The sequence below is a fragment of the Sturnira hondurensis genome, unplaced genomic scaffold (genome assembly GCF_014824575.4).
Source record: "Sturnira hondurensis isolate 20B ecotype Veracruz unplaced genomic scaffold, ASM1482457v3 Scaffold0004136, whole genome shotgun sequence".
NCBI classification, from domain to species: domain Eukaryota; kingdom Metazoa; phylum Chordata; class Mammalia; order Chiroptera; family Phyllostomidae; genus Sturnira; species Sturnira hondurensis.
The window spans coordinates 36,432,192-36,456,141 of NW_028076767.1; the positions used below are offsets into that span (position 1 = coordinate 36,432,192).

General features: G+C 41.8%; 3 pseudogenes; 1 reads left to right on the forward strand and 2 right to left on the reverse strand.

Annotated features, from left to right (window-relative positions):
• Positions 1–4,657: 4,657 nt before the first annotated feature.
• Positions 4,658–6,290, reverse strand: LOC118985642 (SNW domain-containing protein 1-like; annotated as a pseudogene).
• Positions 6,291–8,817: 2,527 nt separating this feature from the next.
• On the reverse strand, positions 8,818–13,016 carry LOC118985145 (chromatin assembly factor 1 subunit A-like; annotated as a pseudogene).
• A 1,429-nt stretch (positions 13,017–14,445) lies between these two features.
• LOC118985146 (acyl-CoA (8-3)-desaturase-like) lies at positions 14,446–21,964 on the forward strand (annotated as a pseudogene).
• Positions 21,965–23,950: the final 1,986 nt, after the last annotated feature.

The following is a 23,950-nucleotide window of genomic DNA, read 5'->3' on the forward strand; positions in this document are numbered from 1 at the left end:
GTATGAGTTCACTGACTGAGTCTCCAGATAACTCCAGCCCATTGTCAGTAGAACTGGTGACAATGCTGTGCGTAAGAAATGAATCGCAGCTCTGACAAACCAGGGGCTGTGGGATGTCTGCACTTTCTCTCAGCTCCTGAACACCTAGACCCCTGAGAGCAGCTGTAGGTAGAGTCTATCTGCCCTCTTTCCAGCTGCCCAAGGAAGCACTTGCCACCCCAAGCAGCTGTCCCAGGGCAGAACTGAATGAACCTCTACCAGCAATCACCAACAGCTGCTGCAGTCAGCGGCCACTGGAAGGTGAAGGGTGGTGGTGGGGAGCACTTCCGAAGTCCCTGTCATTTCTCGGGGAACCCCATGATCACATCCCAGTGTTCATGTGGGTGGATGGAATACAAAAAGGAAAAAGCTTGCAAAACAACTGCAAATAAATATCTACAAATAAAGTTAACAATTAAGAAGGACACATTTTGACAAGAAACTATTAATAACTTGCCATTTACTTGGAAACTTAAAAATCTGACATTTTAAAAAATGGTCTTGAAACACTGCGATATATTTCAAAGTCACAGGACTAGCTTATTCTTGTCCCAACCATTGTTCCTGTTTTTTAAAAAAATATGGGAATTAGTAAATTTTCTTTTTCATACTTGTCAGGTTTTAGAAACATGACCTAAGGCTTTTCATTTTTTAAGCTACAACGGTCGTCGGGGAAGGGTGGGGTGGAGGGATTGAGCAAAAAGGAAAAAGGACTCTTGGACATGGACAAGTAGTGTGTGGATCGCTGGGGGGAGGGGTTTAAGGGGACTAAATGGTAATGGGAAAAAATACAAACAAAATTAAGTAAAAAATTAAAAAGCTACTTTGAATGCATAATTCTTTCAAACAGTGGCAGTTTACATTATTTTTAAAAGGGGTTTTTTAGTGAATTGGAAACTACATTCAAAGGTGTTAAATTCTGGGGTTTAAGACATGTATTTCAATTTCTCTGGCACCTAATGAATGTTTCTACGTACTGGGAGTGAGTAGACTTCACAACACAGAAAGCACCAAGGTCTTACGCCTACTTTAACACTTAATTTTAATCTCTTACCCCATGATGATTGTTCTTACTTTACTCTCTTGCTCATAGATTTTTATACCTTTAACATCTTATCGCCTGAGTTTATCACATTTTTAGTTTATTATCTTTTTAGGTCAAGCTATGGCAGGTTAACTAACATAGCTATAGTTAAAAGTATAAATGAAGAATAGTTTTAAAGGAATCCCATAACTTCATGTACTTTTATGATTCAAGGTCTATAGTTTCAAAATGACACCTCTTGATTCTTTTCTATCTTAAAGCCTCAGATGTATCAGTAAAGTTGCAAATATAGTATTTTACCTCCACTACCAATGTCTTTTTGAGATTAATTTTTTTCCTCAAGGTAAAACATATTTTTTAATAAGATTGTCCAAGGGAGAATATATACTTACAAATACACCTTTGAAGTAAAGAAAAGCAGATTTAGGAAGAATCTGGAGAATTAAGGAAAGTTCAAAGAAGCATAAAGTAGATAATCAAAAGGCAGGAAATGGAACAAACATGGAGCTAGGGAGGAATAAGAACTATATTAGCCAGAACAACTTCTGTTACAAATCGTAGGATTCAACACAAAATGCTCTCAGCAAAATATTAAGTATTAATACTTTAGAAGGAGACATTCCTAGTTGAACCACATTTTTGAAAGCTACCTTTAGAAATCTGGTCCTTCCTTTCTCACCCCTGTTTTCCTTTGTTGGCCTTCATTCCCGGCCAGGCCTATGAAGTGATGACACAGGTTACAGGAAGACCCAGGCAGACAGGGCACCAGATTGGCCACCATGGGGAGAGAGAGCGCCTCTTTTAAATGTATCTACTCTAGGGACTCAATTTCACTGAACCAAATTGGATAAAAAGCCCTTCTCTGAGCTAAACTGTGGCCAGGAAATATACTGAAATATCTAGGGCACCTGCTGATTCCTAGATCTGGAGAAGGGTATGGTCATTTCTACCTGAAGCACGTGGATGAAAGTGGAGAAAGGTTGTAACCCAGAAGAAAATCTCTGAGTTATGGACAGGAACACACACACACACAGAGAGAGAGACACAGACACACAGACACTGATATCAATTTAGCACCACATATGGTGTCCTTAAAATAGGATAATTCAGGGAAGATTTGATAAAAGACCATTTACATAATAAAGACGTGAGCAGAATGCAGAAAAAAAACCCACAGAGAAATGAGAACAAGAGGAGACAACAGTGACCAGAACCTGGAAGAAGAGACTCTTCCAGAAATGATCACTTTGAGAGAAGCAATAGGCTTTGTCAAAGGACAGAGCCAGCACAAGGCAACGTGGCGCACAGGAAGCCAGGGGAACAGATACCCAGTGTTTCCCTTCTCCCTCTCCCCGATCTCTGCCAGGGATCCCCACTGGCCAAACCCAACAAGAAAGCCAGATGGCAAGGGAGCTCCCAAGGCATGATAAACACGAGAGAAAGTGGATCTGCCAGAGCAAACATAAGGTATTTAGCACATACAATCACTACAAAGAGATAGTTTATTATAGTGTTCAGCTTTAAATGTATAGCAAAACAAATTCCATTACAATAAGTGGCATGGAAATAAAGATATCTGTACAACTTAGAGGAAACCCAGCCTCAACCCCCTATCATCTCTAGTCCCAACATTTATTTCTCTATTTTTCCTCATAGCCAGTTTTCTTGAAAGAATAGTTAACATGCCTGCTTCTATTGTACTTTCTCATAGCTCTCATTGTACTCTCATTGTGGAGTGAATCTCCACAATAGCGATTTGGCTTCCCCCCCTACATTCTATAGCAGTGTTTTTTCCAAATGCAATCCCCAGACCAGCAGCATCAATATCTCCTGGACACTTGTTACAGGTGGAAATTCAACTGACTTCATCCAAGATCTGCTCCACTGAAAACTCTGAGAAGTTGGGATACAGCAATCTGTGTTTTAGCAAGCCCTCCCAGTGATTCTGATGCACAATAAAGTTTGAGAATCATTACACTTCAGAAAAAGCTATTTCTAAGATTTCGATGGACTCCACCATGCTAGAGTCCATGAATACTTTTGTCTTCATCTTGCTTGACCTTGACATTTCTGTATGAGATCTGGCAACGTGATATGATCTCTCCTGCAGGAGAGATCATGTTCTTTGTCCTCCCATACCTCTAAGGTCATAAAGCAGAAATATACATCCTTAGAAATATCAGGACGAAAACCACTGTCATACCCCAACTCATTATCTCCCAAACCTCCCTAATACTAGTGAGTGCCTGACTGATAACAAGCAGAATTAGTGAAGTAAAAAATAACACTTCTCATGGAAACCGCCCCCCTTTTTTTTAAGTTACTGGTCTGCAAGCTTTACTTTATGTTCTTCCTTTCTCCTGCTTCCTCCATGCACGGAACTCAGGATGACACCACGGGAAGGTGAAACCTATAGTTTTCCAGCCATTGTGCCTGCTAATGGGAAGAGTAGCATCATTCAAGGAGGAAATAAGAAAAGGGCCCATTTTGGCCTCAAGTCTAAGCCAAATTTTCCAATCTAACTTTATCAACAAATAATGCTGATATCCACAAAATAGAGGAAGAGTATGGTCATCATCCTAAATCCCTAACACAAGATGTACTGACTGGAAAATTGTAAGGGTAGATTCAAGACTTAATACCTTTTGATTAAAATAAGACAGGAAAAAAATGAACACTCTACTGTAGCTGAAATGAATACTTTAACAAGTGGTGTCTTCTTAGTTCTTTGAATTTTGAAGTCAGCAGGGGCATATATTTTAGTGGGAATATACATGAGGGTGGCTAGTGTTAACAGGCTTGGGCTACGCAGCTGGACTTGAGTAGACATTGACAAGTGGCCAGTCGGAGCTTTATGCATGACTGTAACTAGTGGGCTTGAGCTGAAAATCGTAACAGGGTTAAACCAGGAAAGAGATGTGTCTAAGTCATGATGGGCATTTCAAAGCCTTTGGATAGAACAAGCAGAAATTTGATCATAACTGCAAATGCAGTGATCTTTCCTGGGGCCAGGGAAGACTCCCTTCGGGATTTCAACTGGAGATTCCTATCATTTACTCTAGGACTTGGGTCCACAGAGCACAAGAAAGACCTTTGCTAGAACTAGTTAGGGCTACTATCAGAGTCAGCAGACTTTCTCTTTTTTTTTTTTGTCTAAATATTTTTATTTGAAACAAATAGGTGCACCAAGCAAGCATTTAATTTTCTCCACTCCAGATTAAAACAGAGCACAGTAGGGGCAAACATCATTTGGCAGGACAGTTCCAATACGTGAACATCCTCTACTCACTCACTGTGGTTGGGGTAACTTTACTTATAAGCTGTCATTCTTACACAAAGTATTAACCCCAAAGTACTAACATCAAACACAAGGAAGTGGTCTTAATTTCATGTGTGGGGCAGTATGTTCTATAAATGCCAAAAGGTGGGAGAAGCACAAACACAACTCACTCTTTAAAAAAACTAAATAGAAATCTTCCATCTGCCCTTTCTCCCATAATAGAAAGTAGTGCTGGAGTATGATACCCAGATTGAGTTTTTATCTGGCCCACTTACAAGGTGTTCCACATGACTTGCTTCATTAGGGTTATGGATAATAGTCCATTCACTATGAAGAGGTCTATCTATTCCTTCCTCCTCTTCTTGCCTTCATGCTCATGTTCCTTGGGGCAGCTGCTAGGGGTCTTTTAGAGTCACAGTGCTGGTTGGCTTCTTCCAAAAACTTGCCCAAACCAAAAGGATCTTCCTCAAACTGAACTGGTCCTTCTTGCCTACTATGGTCTGAACGAGAAAACTCCTTATCGGGAACAAATATGCTGGTCTTTATTCTGACTTCTAGGTCATCACCATATGTGGCCTTATCCAAATTTTTACTGGGTCTATAAATATCCTAGGCCATATCTTTACCACCTCTCTAGGCTTGATCATAAACATTGTAAATTTCTTCTTCTCCACCTGCAAAACCACTGTCCATACCCTTGGATTGGTTGAACACCCTTTGGTCATGTTGAACTTCATTGGAAGTCTGAGGATTGGGCACACCAAGTGCAATGGCCTCACTGATATCTCGATTTTCATTCCTCTGTAGTTTTGACCTCTTATCAGGAGATGCCCTGGAAAGATTCTGATCGTGCTTTCTTTTCACCTGTTGCAGCTAATTTCGTCCCTCTCACGTGCCTCCCCATCCTCTTTTTCCACATGAATTTTGACCCCAGCTCTTTTTTCCCTGGCTTTCTGGGCCATTTCTCAAAGTTTCTCTTCATGTTTCTCTTTTTCTTTTTGAGCCATCTTTCTCTCTATTTGAGCACACATTTCCACAGCTTCACGGGCATTTGTATCAGAGGGTTTCAGCCAGTTTGGCAAAATTTTCACTGATGTAAACGGTCTGCAATCCTCTTCCATCAGCAGCCAGATGTTTGTCTAATGGAATTGTACAACCCTTTGCATTTTTCAAGTTTAAAATACAAGGAGAAATCTTCCATTCTTGTTGTTTCTTCCCAGTCATCCTTTGGCTAGGAGAATGCATGACAGGTATAGGAGGAGAAGGTGGTCCCCCAGGGAATTTTCTTATTAATCTTGAACCTTGGAGGCTCCACTGGATCTTTCTGCATTTCCACCATCCGAATAACCCTCTGTTTTGCTCCAGAGTTAAAAGCCACTACTTGCTGAGATGGTATGTATCTGATATACTAAGCAGGAGCCAGTTTATCAGGTGCTTGCACTGGTGTGGCCACAACAACCTTCTGTGATACAGATTTTTCTAAGGCCACCCTTGTCTTTTTTGTTATCTTTAATAGTTTCTTCATCACGCCTTTGCAGGTCTGGGTCATCTGCATTCACGACTTCCTTGGGAACCAGGTCAGTGTACTTACTATAAATGACCTTGTTTTTTGACTGTCCTTGTCCAGCAATTGCATTGTATTTAATTTTTCCTTCAGCACCCACCTGAATGGCCAGTGCATTTGACATTTTTTTCTTCCATCCCATATCCAGTGGATACTGAGCCACATGGGTCTCTGGAAAAGCACCTCCATCTCCAAAACCCTCTAATAACCGAGGTATCCAGCCCTTCTGGTACCTGTACGGGGGAGGTTCCCTGCAGGAGGACACTCGGCTGTCATGATCTCTGGGATCTGGCCTTTTCTTTAGCCTCAAGCTGGTCCTAAGACAGCTGAGTAGGTGCAGATAAAAAGCTAGTGAGCACCATCTTCTCAGAATGAGCAGACTTTCATGCATGTACCTTTGCAAGGTAACTCAGCCTGAAATATGAAGCACAGTGCCGAATGAAGTAAGCATCTTCTAGTCTGTAGGGGTGAAGATTTTTGGAGTCCTGAACATTGGCAGAAGAAATCTAAGATCGTGTGTTCCCAGACTTATCTTGTTTCTTTTTTTTTTGGTTAATTTTATTTATTTTTATTATTTTTTTATTTTTTGGTATATTTAATTATTGTTCAAGTACAGTTTTCTGTCTTATATTCCCAACTTCACCCACCCCCCCTTGGTGCTCCCCACCTCCCTCCCAGCTACTGCTAAATGACCCATAATGAAAAAATAACCTAGTCCTGCTAAAAAAGAATATAAGTGTTGGGAGAACTGGACAACTATGTGCAAAAAAAAAAAAGAAACCTGAACACCAACTTACACCATATACCAAAATAAATTCAAGATGGATAGAAGAATTAAATATAAGCCATGACACCATTAAAGTCCTAGAGGAGAACATAGGCAGAAAAATCTCAGATATTTCACACAGCAACATTTTTACTGATATGTCCTCTAGAGCAAGGGACATAAAGGAAGGAATAAACAAGTGGGATCTCATCAAAATTAAAAGCTTCTGCATGGCTAAAGAGAACCAACTGTATGGGAAAACATATTTGCCAATGATACCTCAGACAAAGGTTTAATCTCTAAAATATACAAAGAACTTACATGACTCCACTCTAAGAAGACAAGCAACCCAATTAAAAAATTGGAAAAGGACTTGAACAGACACCTCTCCAAGGAGAACATACAGAGTATCCAGAGACACATGAAAAGATGCTCAATATCGCTAGCTGTCAGAGAGATGCAAATTAAAGCCACAATGAGATACCACTTTACACCGGTTAGAATGGCTATCATAAACAAAGCAATAAACAACAAATGTTGGAGAGGTTGTGGGGAAAAGGGGACCCTAGTTCACTGTTGGCGGGATTGCAGACTGGTACAACCACTATGGAATTTTCTAAGAAAACTAAAAATGAATATGCCCTTTGACCCAGCAATTCCACTGCTAGGATTATATCCTAAGAGCCCTGAAACACCAATCCAAAAGAACCTATGTACCCCGAGGTTCATAGCAGCACAATTTACAATAGCCAAGAGTTGGAAGCAACCTAGATGCCCATCAGTAAATGAATGGATCCAAAAACTATGGCACATTTACACAATGGAATTCTATGCAGCAGAAAGAAAGAAGGAGCTCCTACCCTTTGCAACAGCATGGATAGAACTCAAAAGCATTATGCTGAGTGAAATAAGCCAGGCGGTGAAAGAAAAATACCATATGATCTCACCTTTAACAGGAACCTAAACAACAAAACAAACAAACAAGCAAAATATAACCAAAGACACTGAAATACAGAACAGGCTGACAGGGACCAGAGGGGAGCGGGGAGAGAATTTCAGGGGAAAAGTGGAAGGATTCACAGGAACAAGTATAAAGGACACATGGACAAAAACTAAGGCGGGTGGGCTGGGATGGGAGTAGAAGACAGAAAACTGTACTTGAGCAATAATTAAATTTTAAAAATTAAAAAAAAAGAATGTAAGTGATACAGATGAAGCCACAAAAATCATAAAGATTAATCAAAAACAAGGGAATGAAAAATTTTAAAAGTTTCTTTTGAAGAAACACTGACACAGGTGATTGGTTTTCAAAAGAATTTTTGAATATTTGATAACTCTGGGCTTGCAGATACAGAAACTATTGATAGCCAACTGACCATTATTATAGAGAAGTTAAAACCAAAAGTATTTCTATCATTTTTTTTCTATCTGTCCTCCAGATACCACTAAATGCATGATTCTTGACTGACATCTGTGGTGAGAGTCTGTATGGTATTATATTCTAAACCTTCGTTGTATTATTTTCCTAGGATTGCTGCTGTGAGCCTATGGATTTTTTAGCTTTCTCAGTCATGTGAATGAGCAAGTAGTACTGTGATGATTCAGTTTATTCTATCGATTCTCAGCTCCTTTAAAGGAGCCAGTGGAAGACACTATAGGTTGCAGCTCCTGAGAACATCCTCACTTACTTAAAACCCCAACTCAATTGAAAATCATCACAATAAAATGTAGTGGAGAACCAAATTCTGCATTTTAATTCTCTGGGGATTTAATTTTTTTTCAGGACTAGACAATAACTTTATACACTCTCATGCCAGGTCCCGGTGCTAAGCTGCATGGGCACGGCTCCAATTCATTCATAAGCATCTCATCATAGAGCCTGCTCAGGGTCCTTAGGGCAAGACTAGGCTTCCCATACAGCCCAACTTATTGCAATACTGCTTTATTAAAAAGAAGATATATATGCAGCTTTGGGAGGAAAATTTTTGCAAATATCAAAAAGAATGATACTTTCCAACTCTTGGTGGGTAATGGGTATGCAAAGCAGAACAAAGTGCTCTTTGTAGGAACTGAAGGACTTCCAAGTATCTGAGAAGCATGTGAGAAAACCCTAACCATTCTACTTACACAAACTGGCCAGTTGGGGTGCTCAGGAGGGGCCAAGTGAACTGAGGGGTGGGGAGCAGGGGGCTGTCATCAGTATCCATTCGCACAAGCCTTCCAGCTCCAGGAGTGGTTCCACACAAGTCCTAGGACCTCAGCAACATCTGAGATGTCCATCATTACACAGCTGCCATCCTCCTCCTCTGTGTCTGCCTGGAAGCCATCCAGGTGCCCAGCTCCTACTTGCCCATAATGCCTGCGCTTCTTCGTTAACTGGGTGATGCACATCCTGCCCGCCGACTTCCTCTTCAGCAAGACGAGTGTCCCCTGGCTGGGCCCTGTGGCCAGGACACTGCCACTGTCCTCCCTTGTGGCCAAGGTGACCGTGGTGACATAACTCCACTGGCACGGTACAGGCAGGTGCTCCTGATCAAAGTTCTTTAAGCAATTGTGGGTGGACAAACCAGCACATCCTGAAATCTGGCCTCTTCTCACACACTTTGTTCTCAGAAATAATCCACTTGAGCCTGGCCTTGGAGGATGGTGTTGTCCTCACTGGTGGTGGGGTCTGTGAGCAGGAAGAGCCAAGGTTCAGAGGGCTTGCACATCTGTTCTCGGGGCTCCTGGTGTCCTTGCTGAGCAGTCCTTGGCAGCAGCACTCTTGGAACTCTCAAATGATCACTTTGCTCCCATTCATATTCCCGTGGGACAGAGAGAGCAGCTGGGCCAACTGTGCTGGTTCTTCTTCTCTCTTGGAGGCCTTAGGCATCAGCTCCTCTTCAGAAGGGACTGTCTTCTAGAAGGCATGCCACAACTGCTCTAGCACCTTCAGCTGGCGCTATCGTCATTGTCTTCAGCCTAGATGCAGCCAACCTTCATGGACTGGAGCACGTGGAACTGCTTTCCCTTGGCTAAAAACGCATCCCACTCCTTGGCCTTCAGCTTCTGAAGGACCTTGTGGTTCTCAGGATCAGCGCATTCCTCAGTTACCCTCTCATCCTCAGACAAGTACTCATGGGGCACCAAAACACCATGATCCTTATCTTCATCATCTCCTACTTCATCACCATCATCCACCTTCACTGCGAGACAGAGACTCTCCCAGCTCCTCCTCTTCCCACTGTCTACATCATAGTCCAGGAACTTCCTGTCTTGGGCCTGGGGGTCCCTTGGATGGATGACCATCACCCTCTTATTCCACATCCCCATTATGCTAGTCGGTGATTCTCAGAAAACCGTAAGAGCTTTATCCTGTCAAACTTCTTCCTTTCAGGAACACCACCTACTTTGCTGCTCTCCGTGATGTGCAGACAGCTATGGAGGTGGGGAATGGGCTAGGGCTGCTGTGCTGATTTTCAGAAGGAATCCATCCCTCAGGTGAGCTGGTAGAAGAGGAAGAGCTCGGGGATGAATGGCTGAAGACAGTCTTCTTCAGGGCCAGACTCCAGCATTTCACTCTCCGAGGGTATGCCCTGGTCCAGAGGAGTTGCTGGAGACTTGGCTCCAGGTTGGATACCCAGTATATCCTGCAGCACCACCACGGGCACCTCCCTTTTGACCAAGCTGTCCCCAGCTTTACTCCAACCATCCTGGTCCTTCTCTGAGCATGTTCTCAGATCATCTATCAATGTGGGGCAGCTTTGAGCTGCTTTCTGCCCATCTCCACTTCTTTCTGTGCCCCCTGAGCCAGCACCCTCCTCCGTTTTATACAGAATGTCTAAAGGAGTCTCCTCAGGAAACGCCACGCTGCCCTTCTCACTAACCTTTAGCAGCACTCGCTCATCTTCAGCTTCTTTCCTGACCCCATTTATCTCCTCCAAGGAGGCACAGGCTACCGAATTTAGTTAACTGCCGTCTGCAATGTCATTTGGCTGGTCACTCAAGTCCTCCCTCAAATCAATGACTGTGGTCTTGCCAACAGTGGTTTTGACTCTACTTCTTAAAAAGTTATCTAAGCCCTGGCTAGTGTAGCTCAGTGGATTGAGTGCGGGCCTGTGAACCATGCAATCACGGTTCGATTCCCAGTCAGGGCACATGCCTGGGTTGCAGGCCAGTTCCCAGCAGGGGACTCATGAGAGGCAACCATACATTGATATTTCTCTCCTTCTCTCCTTCCCTTCCCCTCTAAAGATAAATAAATAAAATCTTTTTTAAAAAGTTATCTAAGAGAAACTTCTCATTGAAAAGCTTTGGCCTAAAATCTAAGTCAGAACCCATATAGAAGTTGTTCTTCAAGTTGTCCCAAAAGGTTTCTACATCAGGAACTTGGCTTTGTGTGGGAGAACTTGAAGGGCTTTTTGTGTTGTCCGACCCATCCTTGGTTTTCTCCTTTGGGGCAGATTCAGGTGCTTGAAGGACAAACAAGCTAGGTTTCAGGTTTGATCTCTGGTCAGGATGCAAACAGGAAGCAATCAATCGATGTTTCTCTCACATCAATTTTTTCCTCTCTCTCTCCCTCCATTCCTCTCTCTCATAATAAATTCTTTACTGGAAACATCCAAATCCATTGCTGTGGCCACTCCCCTGGTGCCTGGTGCCCGTACACTGGCTCCTCCAGCATCATTCCAGCAGGAGCTCAAAGTCCTTGAGAATTTCATTTAGAAGCAAATTTATTCTGGGCATTAACTTCTCCTCAGTAATTTAATAATTAGAGGGCATTCTGATTGTGCAAATCTGGGTCATATTTTTACTGCTGGCATTGTGCTATCTGGAGCATTTTTGTATCAAAATTTGACTGAATATATAACTCCTATTGAATTATATAAGTGAATACAATTTGAAATGGGGAATAGAATAGGGAATACATTTATAATTCATCATAGTAGATAGATTTTTGAATGTATTCTCCACCTCTTTCATATCATTCTGCAGCAAAGTCTGAATTCTTCACTGTGGTTCAAAGACGATAACAAGGAACAACGGATGGTGATAGGGGCTGACTTCACAAAGATGGGAACAAGACTGGACTTACGAATTGTAGTTCTCTCCTACACCCCAAGTTTCTCACAGGCTTGGCTATCAAGCCAAAGTGTCAAGAGATAGAGAGCCGTGGAATATAAGAGGATCATTCTCTGACACATTATATTCCATCTTCAACCCCTAACATGGGAATTCCTGCCTCCTCCAATCTCATCACTCATTGTTCCCAATAGAGGAAAAAGTAACAGATATTGGTGAGAGCTACCCTTTCATGGGGAGAGTAAAAGTGATATTAAATTCCTTGTGAACTCCCTCATTTATAAAATAGTATCTTCCTTTGGCTCCTGTGACTCGATTCTCTTCAAATACTTCTCCCATCTCTTTTGTCTATTCTTTCTCAGTATCTCCTTCTACACATCAGTGGGTTCTCCAGAGCACCATTTTTGGTGTTTTCAGAGTGAACTTTTTAAAATGCAAACAGAGACAGCATTCTCTGCCTTAAAATTTTTTCCATGGATTCATTTAGCTTTCAGAGTAAAAACTAAACTCTTTAGCTTAGTCTGTGAAGCTATTCATGATCTGGTTCCTGATGTCCTCTTGGAAATAAATGAGACATGATCATCTTTACAGATTTGATATACCAGTTTGACAGCAATGTAGATGAACATAACAGGTATCCAGAAAATATTTGTGAATTAATGAATGAAAGAATGAGGATATGTGATCCTAACTGAAGGATGCATTGGAAAAAGTAAAGAAGGAAGAGGAACTAGAGATAATAAGCTGGTAAATCTGGAGCAAGGGTAAGTAATTAAGCAGAGGAGGGATATTATAGTTGGTGGTATCATTTTTCAAGAAAGAATCATAAGGAAGAACAATTTTAAGAAAGAATTCTTGAGTTCAGTTTTAGAAATACAGGTTTCCAATCATAGTCCAATATGAATTCTTTGTTCCACGCATTTGAAATCATCTACCTGCACACATAATTCATCTTTATCTATATTTCACTCCTATTCTGATGGGCTTGAGTGCACTTCCCCCCCTTTTTGTTCTTGACCATTTTTCATTCTTTGAAATTCATTTTACATCCTTTCCTCTTGATCCAGAGTCAAATTACATTAACAAATTTTACACCCGTCCATCCATTAATCTACTCAATATGTAAGTACCTACTTAATAATTTGTTAAATAATAATATTTATTAAGTACCTACCATGTGTCATGCACTGTCCCTGCTCTGTACCCCCTACTTCTAAAATAATGCTTAATACAAGACTATACTTTCAGGGGTCATTTCCATCGTTTGTTAAAATAATACTTAATACACTACACTATAGTACTTGATTTACAATACATCTGCCCCACAGATTATAAACTCTTTGAATGTAGGTACACTGCCTTATTTGACTTAATCTTCTAATCACTGAGCTTGTTACAAGCACATAGAAGCTGCTTAGAAAATGACTGTAAAAAAATGAATGCAAGAAACCTATGATAGTTATAGACGTTAATCTCTGGACAACATTCTCTTTGAAAATCAGATCCTAGTAGATTCTTCTCTGACAAAGACAAGAAAACAGACATAACATAAATGTCAAATGTCAGAAATCAAATCAAATTTTGCATCAAGCTGAATGAAGTGGACATTATTGGGGCTAATAAGTAAAAGAAACAGAAGAAGCAGTTGTAACAGGACATCTCTCCAGTCAAATTCATAACAGCTAAACCACCTGAAGTGTCTTTATGTACCATTAAGAGTGAATTTCTCCGAGCCAGAGTTGATGTCATAAAAGAATACAATTCAATTAAATAATTTTAGTGTTATCTTTAGTAGGCATTTATTGAATTGTGAATGAATCTTCCATTATCTCAAAATATATCACAACTTTATTATAACTGCAATTCTATAATTTTCTTTTGCTATTAAATATTACAGTCTTAAAAATTCCCAGAGGACTACTGTTTATCAAGTTATACTTTTCCCATATTGTCCAGATATAAATAAACAAGTTACATAAAAATTCCCATTTGATTTTATTGCTACATTTAATAGTAACTTGTCTAAGTTTCTCCAATGAAGATCAAGATCTTTTTTATTAATAACTAGTAAATTTGTTTAACTTAAAATTTTTCTCGTAGGCATAAGTTCACTCATTTGTTAGTATTTCTTTATTACAAATACTCCTGAAATTTGTCTCATTTATTTTTACATGTACCAATTAGAGAAGAGATTAAGCATACTCTATTTGAGGGCAGAATTGCAAACACACATAATATTGTACTACAAAAGTAGTGGAATTTAGCTTTAAATATAAGTTCAAATTACATTCATAAGTCAATAAAAATGTATAAATATATTTAAAGACCATAGCATTTCCACTGGCCTAAAATTCTCACTTATTGATCAGAGGGATTTGAAGATCTAGTGATGCATGAGGGAAATTTTATAGAGTATGACAAATTGGTTATGAGAGTCAAGAAAGGTTTCTAGTCTGGTTGACTAGGAAAAAGAATAGATAACAGAAAGATCGAAATGAGAAAGAGACAATTTTACTAAAACATGAATGAGTTTGGCCTTAGAGACATTGAGCTGGATGTTGCAGCAGGATACCAGAATGACAATAAACATTTGTACCATACGTAGAGCTTTGAGAGTGGAATCCAAGGAGTTAGCAACTGAAGTAAAATGCATGTCTGAGAGTCTATTATATAAGATAAGAATGTATAACATGGATGAGAACTCAGAGAGTGGTGGTTTAGAACAAGAAGAAGGCAGAAGTAATCATGGAGAAAGTAAAGAAGCAGGAATCAAAAAAACAGTGAATGTGGTCAAACAGCACTGGAAGAGGGCAGAGTTCACTCAGGTGAGTCTAGAGTCAAAAGCTGCCCAACACTTGGGCAACACTGGAGATTCTCAGCTCAGTCTGGGACATGATTGTCAACATACCACTTTCCTCCACTCTACCATCATCTTTATCAGTGACCCCTTTTCCCCTGATAGTAGACGGATTGCTAAGGTGCGGTTCACTCCATGAAACGCTGCACTCCAAGTAACTATACTGGCTACAGGAAGAGTTTTTTCTCCTGCAGGGGCTTTGCGATAATGATCCTCTTTAAAAAGCAGGAACTCTTTTCACTGCAAGAGGGCATCCTCTGTCGCCCTCCAAAAGAGACCAACCTTGCTTGATTTCCCTTGCTTTAAGGCAGGAGGGGTGTGTGAATCAGAATAGGCTAGGCTGCTCTAAGAACCCCAAACCTAAGTGGATTAACAAAACAAAAGTTCATTTATCTTCCTCTCACAAAGTCTTTGCACTTGGGTGACCCTCCAGGGCAACTGTCCTCTCTGTACTCACTCAGCAATCCAAGACACTTGGATCTCATATAAGGCCACTGTTTCAACATGCGGTCCATATGGACCTCACCACAGGAATAAAAAGAAGCCAGCAGGTTGCACAGGGGGGTGGAGGGTTTATTCTGTGTCCATTTGGCCAATCTCAAACTACGTTTTTCAGAATCCCTTTCCCCTTTAAGTTTTCCAGTTAGAGGTGGCCAACATAAAAATACCCCCCAAATTTAGAAGGCAGAAGTGAAAAAGCAGTGATTACACTCTGAAAGTCGTCATAGCTAGAGACAGTGAGAGACGGATGCAGAGCATTAGCACATCCCTCCTGTCTTTGCTCTCCCCGCACTGAAAATAGATGCAGAGGGGCAGAAGGTTTTATCTCCTTACTCACCTTCGCTCCATGTCCTGGCTACCAGCCTTTCTAATCAACAGTAATACCAAGCCCACAACCAGTCATAGAGGCACCCGCCTTCCACAGACTTTTCCTGCTGTTTTCCTTCACATCCCACACTGGCCGATGGGCGCATCCAGGTTCACACATTCTCTCACAAATACCAATTTAGCCACCTGTGCCGGCGCTTCAGAAAAACTGGTTTGTGGTTTTCACTGATCTCCAAATCGCTCTTTTGTTTTTTATTTCTTTATCTCCTGTAAGTGTTTAAAGTCTTGTTCCATTAATACTCAAAATGGTCCTATTTCTCTGCCACTAACTGCTATAATTATTGGTACCAAGAGTGGTTCCAGGGGAACAGAACTTTAAGAATGAGAAAAAAATTATCTGACTGAATAATAATAACGGCATTGATGACCCTGCTGGTAGTGATAAAGGGATCTCTGGTATTTTGTAACATGCAGTAGCAAAAAAAATACCACTTAAACTATCGTCTTTACTCAGAGGCCTATAGAAGGCAAGGCACTGAGTGACCAGCATTTGCTCTTATAGAAAATTACAATACAAATAAAAGTATAGATCTAAATGGTTGTTCCAAATGCATTAGAAAACATGGAGGAAAAAATGATGGGCTCAGGAAGTTAAATTTCCATCTCAAAGACTGGTAAGGAAACAAACATTTCTCCATCTGCTTCAAATAGGTACCCTGGTTTCCTTAGTTGTAGGTGAAGATTTCTGGGGGAAAAAGCCCAAATTCCAGACCCCCAGTTGACTGAAATACAACTCCAGTCAAAGTTCCAACTTGATAGGAAAGCATTAATTGTGACAGAGCAGGACCTAAAAAGTATGCTGGGCAGATTCCCAGGAAGTATGGAACCTCATCTCCCTAGACTGTGCTGGTCTTCCTTTGCCAGTAAGGGCAGCCCTTTCCCCTTGTTCAAGTGTGGAGATAGCCTCTCTTGATCAAGGGATCTACCTATTCAAGACCGACTCCCAACAGCTCTCCTTGCTTCTACAGCCGGACTTAAATCCTGGCAATCCCTGAGAGGTCAGGTTCAAACTAATGACCACATGGATGCAAAGATTCGTAAGGTATGGTAGTCATTTTTTGTTAATCAATAGAAGCCTGAGTAGATATTTATGACAATGGAGATATGTAAGCATGTTGAGTTGTAGTAGAAGAAAAATTACGTTTGTTTGGGCTAAATTTGTTGATGTGGCAGGGGTTAATTGAAACTTTTAACTATTACTATAATGAGCAGCAGAGCCAGAGCAGTAATTAAAATGATATGACCAACAGAGATCCTTGGCATTTGACAATTTATAATGTTGTACCTAATATGAGCCAAGTACTGAAGTCTTACTTGATTTGTATAAACAAAAATTATCTTGGAAAGAAGAATGAATGTCTGACTCAAATTATTAAAAGTCATAGCTTTTAACCCAGTCCAAGAGCAACCTGAGTGAAAGAAAGGCTGAGGCCCTTGAGGAAGGACCCTGGTATGTTGCCAAATAATATGTTATAAATATTTTTCTTAGCCCTTCCTGAGGGACATGGAGTGTTTTACCAGAGTGGCCATGCATTGTAGAGGACGGAATAACCAGATCTTGGGGGAATTATTGGACACTGGTTCTGAATGGAGAAAATTTCTAGAGAACTAAAACACCACAGTGGACCAGCCAGTCACAGCACAGGCCACTGAAGTCAGGCAATTAACGACATTTTGACTCAGGCCTCTCTCACCGTAATCCCAGTGTAGCCTTCAAACCAATCCATGGTTCTTCCCCGACCTCTGGACCACATTATTGGATAAAAACATAATAAGCAATTGGTATAGTCTCTGCAATGTTTTCCTTTTTTATTTTCCTTTCTTCTGTTCCCCTAACATAATATGTGTTAAAAGCAATTAACCTAATATGTTAAAATATGTTAGACGGTATCAAAGGAGTGTGACTTACCTAGCAAAAGAATGAACACCCCCAAAATGAATGAAGTGACTATGAGACTTTGTGTCCTTGTTTGGGAGAACATATTAAATGTCAGCATGTTTTCAGGTGCATGTAGATGCATCGTTTTAGGTAAAACCATGAGTTAGCTATAAGATAAATGTGGTTGAAAGCAGTGTGAATGGATGCCACGCTGACAAGAGCTGGTCTGCAGCTGTTTTGTATTTTATCAAGTGGGCTATTTGGAACTATAGTTCCCAGAATCTTCTCCTGTATGGTTCTCAGTTAGAAGGAGTCCAAAGGAAAATCAGTGTGATTTGGAAAGAGAAGTGAAGCTGTAGCCATTATTCTTTGGGTGGCATCCTAGTCCAAGGCGGTGAGACACACAAAGATCTCCCAGATCTCAGCTTGTCTCTAACCTTCTTGATGTCAAGAGACAGACGTAGACATACCAATAGACTCCACCAGTCCTCACTCTCCCCTACTCTGCATTCAGCTCTACTTCCACACTGCTAACTCTGCTAGTAGACAGGAATCCTAATCATCACCACACACAAAAACAGTAACCTTCCAGAGATTGTTCCTCCAGTTCTCTGTCACAGTTCTACTCTAGCAGCTATAGACGTGTCGTTTCACAAACTCTCTGGCAAACTGATTTGTCCACCCATGCCAGGGCCTCAGAGGGGCTGGTTAGCGCCTCTATTCCCCAGCTTCTCCCACAGTTGTGCAAAGTCTGTTCCTGTCACAAATCCCTACTCCACAGTAGTCAGGGAGTGTCTGTTTCCCTTAATGTGGCCTGGCTGATACAGGAGATTCTCACATCTGCAGCCACAGGGGGAGAGTCCAAAGGCCAGAGTGTCCATGGGGTACTTACCTGCCAGGGAGCTGGGGAAGATTGGAGAACTCTGACAAGCAAGCTATAGTGATGGCAACCATTTAGTTTTCATTTTTAAATGCTAAGTTATCATTTTAAAGAAAGAAAAGATAATGGCTATGTACTAATTATTTTTAAAACTGCCGGGAATATACAAGAGGGTAGCCCCTCAAAATGGAATTCGTTTATTAAACTAGTGTATTTATTCTTACATGTTTAAACTTCAGTCACCTTCAAAGTACTCTCCATTTGATGCAATACACCTATTGAGACATTTTTTTGCTGCTCACTGCTCAAAACAGTTTTTGAACTTGTCAATTTTGATGCCCTTTATGCTTCTGTTTTTTGTTTTACCTCTTCCACATCAGCAAAACCTTTCTTTTTGAGGACTTTTTTCATCCAAGGAAACAAAACAAACAAACAAACAAACAAACAAAAGTCTTCTGGGACAAGATTGGGTGAGTAGGCAGGGTGGAGCATGGGGTCATACCATTTTTGGTGAAAAACTGCTGAAGACTCGGTGTGGAGTGGACAGGTGTACTCGTAAATCACCCATCATGAAATGGACAAATGAGTTGAAAGAGTCTTTAAAAAAAATTCACTGAGGCCGAACACAGCCTCTCACAACAGCACCGGCTGGTACACTGATATAGATGGGTTCCTAGAACTCTAGCCTAGTGAGGTAAGTCTGTACTATGGGGGCCTGTCCTCCAGAAGATAGTTCTGGTCAGTTTGGTGTCCCCCTTGTAAAAGCTGTATCTTACATAATCAAGACATTCCTTTCATCCCTGCCCCCCAGTGATCCACTTAAAAGGAGCCCCCCCTTTTTTTCTACACAGGGAATAGAACGAAAGGTTTGGATTGAAGTTTTATTACACTTCTCTAGAGCAATAAAAACACTCTACCCCTATCCCATCCCAGGACACAAACTGTAAAGGTGAGTAAAAGGCCATAAAAATGCCTTTTGAGAGAACAGGTTTAGCATCCTTGTTAACAACAACAAAAAAAGAAAAGTAAAAATTAGGACTCAATGGTGAGTAAACAGAGCAAAGAGCATCCTGCTAACAAGCTAAACAGAGGGAAGAGAGAGGAAAGCTACCTAAGACAGAAATAAAGTCCTTATAAGATTTTCCTTATAAGATTTCCTTATAAAGTCCTTATGAGATGGGAGGATCTTAAAAGTGTTTATAGAACACAAGAATGATTTTGGTGAAATCAACTCCACAACAGCAAAAAAAAAATAACCAAGACTTCAATGGTTCATACATAAAAGATGAATGACTAGAATAAAGAACATAAGGAGAAGAGCTACTTAAAAATAAGAGACTAGCCGCGGCTGTTGTAGCTCAGTGGACTGAGCACAGGCCTGTGAACCACACGATCGCGGTTCAATTCCCAGTCAGGGCACATGCCTGGGTTGCAGGCCAGTTCCCAGCAGGGGAATCATGAGAGGCAACCATACATTGATATTTCTCTCCTTCTCTCCTTCACTTCCCCTCTAAAGATAAATAAACAAAATCTTTAAAAAAAATAAATAAGAGACCCCACCTCCCTTGTGAACAGAGAGGGAAAATAAGAGCAGGAGCAGGAATAGAGCAATTCCAAACAGAAAAAAAAAATTCAACTCCTCTTTTTCTATCTCTTTCTCTCTTTCTCTCCCTGCCCCAACATGAACACACACAAAGGGGTTTTTTTGTTTGTTTCAATAAGCACAATAAATCATTAACTCAAATCAAATTTTAAAAAGGAACAACTTACCTATCTTAAGGTATGTCCTGGTTGAATCTACATTAACATTAGAAGTGTGAGGCTAACAAAGATGCCCTCCCCTTCCTGTCACTACCATTACACCCTGACTCACAAACAGAAAGACAGATGGAAAGCATGAGAGAGGAAAGACAGACAGACAGACAGAGAGAGAGAGAGAGAGAGAGAGACTGACTCTGAGTGATTTGCATGGATAGAAACTGACCTGCACAGAGGAATTTGGGGGATGGAGAAAAGAGATATAAATAGCACAGTATCTCAATACATTAGTTAGGAAATTATCTAAACCCATCATCACTTTTAGTGTGATTTTATTTAATTACAGCCAACAAAATGTGATTTCCAAATAAAGGGAAAAACATAATTAAGAAGAACATTAAAATATAGCCTATTCTTTAGTGGTCACTCTAGAATATCATAACTAAACAGTCTATTGGCAGGCTTTGAAGAAAATGATGAAATTTGGCTTATAGCTGAAGCTCTGCTACCAAAAAAATCAAAGCATAATTATTGTAAGAATTATGATGTAACACAGTGCATCAATTTAACTCTTTGTCTTTAAAACCTCCATAAAAATCAATCACACTGTTATACACTATTTTCAGGTGGTAATAATAGTAATACTGCTAATAATAATAACGAACATTACTGAGAGAACCCTGTGTTAGGTACTTCACTAAGTGTTATACTTATTTCATTTAATCCTCCTTAACCCTAGAAGGGAAGCACCACTATTACCTCCACCTCACAGATAAAACTGAAGTTAAGATATTAAGTGATTCCCAGGTTTTCAGCCATTACCAAGGCAGGGTGTGAGGGTTTCCTCATCCACAAGGGCCTTGTGAGGAAGTGCTCGAACTCTCTCCCGATCGGAGAACTGTTTCCAGAGCAGCCCGATGTTCAGCTTACTGGGGATAAAGAGCTACAGGCCACAGTGGAGCGGGCTGGCCTCATTTCTTCTTCAGCCCAACCCTGTCTTCTTCCTGCTGCACCTGCCACGTGTCCTGCTGTTGAATGGTGCTGCCTGGCTCACTCTTTGGATCTTTGACACATCCTCGTGCCCCTCCTCCACTGAGCAGTGCTGCTCAGCACAGTGCCTGCCCAGGCTGGCTGGCTGCAGCATGACCTTGGCCGCCCGTCTGTGTTCTGCACCTCTGTGTGGAACCACCTGCTACACCATTTCCTGATTGGCCTCCTGAAGGGGACCCCTGCCAGCTGGTGGAGCCACACGCACTTTCAGAGCCATGCCAAGCCCCACTGTTCCCACAAAGCCCAAGATATCAACTTGTACCCTTTCTTCTTTATCTGGGGAAAGATCCTCTCTATGAAACTTAAGAAACAGACGAAAAAGCACATGCCATACACCCACTAGCAAAAATACTTCTTGATTGGGCCCCCAGCCTTGCTGCCTCTCTACAACCAGTAGTATATCTTCTATTTTGTCATCCAGTGGGAAAAGTGGGTGGGCTTGGCCTAGATAATCACCTTCTACATCCTCAGCTTCTTCTCTTCTGTGCCATTGTCGGGAGCGAAAGGCCTCCTGGGCCTTTTCTTCATGGTCAGGTTCCCAGAAAGTGACTGGTCTGTGTGGGTGACACAGATGAACCAAAGTCCCATGCACGCTGATCACCACCTTCACCCAGCTCCAGGCAACACACAACGTCCACAAGTGCACCTTCAATGACTGGTTCAGCAGACACCTTGACTTCCAGGCTGCACACCATCTTTTCCCCACAATGTTAACACAGTTACCACAAAGTGGCTCCCGTGATGCACTCCCTGTGTGCCAAGCACAGCACAGAGTACCAGTCCAAACCCCTGCACTCAGCCTTTGCTGACATTGTTCACTCACTGAAGGAGTCCTGGCAACTCTGGCTAGATGCCTATCTTCACCCATAACAAACAGCCCCTCGCCCCATCTGGAACAGGAGCCTTTAGAGCCAAAGCAGAGGGGAGTTTGAGGGACAATACTGCCACAGTTCCAATCTTCGGAGGCGGTTGGTTTGAGGAGCTAAAGACTTTGCCTCAAACCCCTCCCCTTTATCTTCTAGGTGGGTAGGTCTACGACCCAACGAGGGTGGGAGAGTATGCCAGCCCCCTGGGAGAAGAGATGGAGCTGCCGGGGCAGGCATGTGAGTTTTGTGTATTTTTTCTAGTGTGTCAAATAGAAATGGTTGGTGAGCAAAGAGGGAGTCAGAAAGGTGTCAGAATAGGGAGGATCGACTGAGCCCAGAAATCAGGAGGAGAATTGGCAGTAAAATTCCATCCAGGAAAGGGGTAAGCTCACGTTACCAATCCACTTCTCAGCGTCTCCCCCACCCTTGCTTGCAAACCTCAGATGTGCACAGGCCAGAGGGAACCTTCGGTTAGAGCAGCTGAACCTTTTGAGCGAGATTTAGAAAGGAAGCATTAGTGCTTAGAATTCTGAGGCCCAGCATAACGCAGTGTCTGGGAGAGCCGCTTGCTTTAGAGCTGTGATCTCTGTTTGCCTCAGGCTCCTGGAGAAGTGATTTCTCCACTTTTAGAAGCGGGCAGGGTAAAGGCCAGGACTGTGGTATTGAAGACATCTGGCCCTGAAGGACCCTGCACTACTGATTTTGGTCCCATGTCCCACCCAGCACACGAAGGGAACATTAGGTCCTCGATCTTGCCAAATGCCCACCAGAGAGTTGCTGATCATTAAAACTCCCTTCAGCTTTCGCTTCACCTCTTCTAACCAGCACCCAGGGAGCAAAACACTCCTACAACACGGAGTTCACTTCTTGTTCCATAAAGAAGTGAGCAGATGGGGCAACTTAATTTCCTCCTCCTAAGAAACAAATGTGGGCTCCGAATGGCTTCTCTCTACTTCCCTATGATTCCGAGTTTACTACTTATAGCAGTCGCTGAGCACAGGTGACCAAGCTGGGAGATAACTACCAGTCACGACAAAAGCACAAGTTCGATTGGAAAGAATATAGGGCTGTAAGAAATTTTCTTAACTTACGCTATTTACAGCAGTACTTTGGAGCAGGAGCAGTGGGGTTAACTGTAATCACTTGATAGAAATGGGAAGATAAAGGCACCAAAGCTTAGGATCACCTGTTGCTGTCCTTAGGCATCTTACTCTGTCAACTCTATTCAAATGCCTTCTCTGTGAGACAGCAGGTAGGGATTAGGATAATCTCTTATCAGTCTGATACTGAAATGCAAATTTTTAATCTCCTGTTTTTAAAAGGTAAAATTGGTTTCACCCATCTCTAAAGAGCAAGCACAGGATTGTGCCCCAGGCGTCTCACCTTAACTCCACAGGTTGTTGTCAGCATCCACACCCTCTTCCCTTCCCACGCCACTGGTCCAGGTGAGAGGATTATTCACCCATTCAACAGTATCCACCAGAAGCGTTTTGAGCATTTGGAATGTTAGGAGGAGGGAAGCTCTGATTAGATGGACGAAGCAGATCCCTGGGGGAGTCTGCATTTAGTTTGGGGAGAGAAAGGTGATCAGGGAGATGATGTGCCAACAGGAGTTAAGATGGCACTAGAGGCACCACCGATGGGAAGGGTGTGGTGGTTACTTAGAAGTTTATCAAAGCAAAAAAAAAAAAAAAAAAGACTGAAAAACCAAATAGATGGGGGAGAACAGGCTGCAAAAGAGTTTATATCTTTTTCCATTTGGGTAGGGCCTGGGTTAAATGAGAAGCAGAGTTGGAGCTTTCTATTTTCATTGGCTTCCTCGCTCCAGAACAGGTGCTGATCTTTTCCCACCCCTCCGTTCCCTGCTACCTAAGGTTTAGGTGAGATGTCCCCACGCTGTCAGGCTCTCTGGATTTGGGCCCAGGCTGAGCAAACCCCGTGAAGCTGACTGAGCCATATCCAGATCCTCTGAGCACCTCACACCTGTGGCCTCTCTCCTTGTCCTAGACCAGTGTGG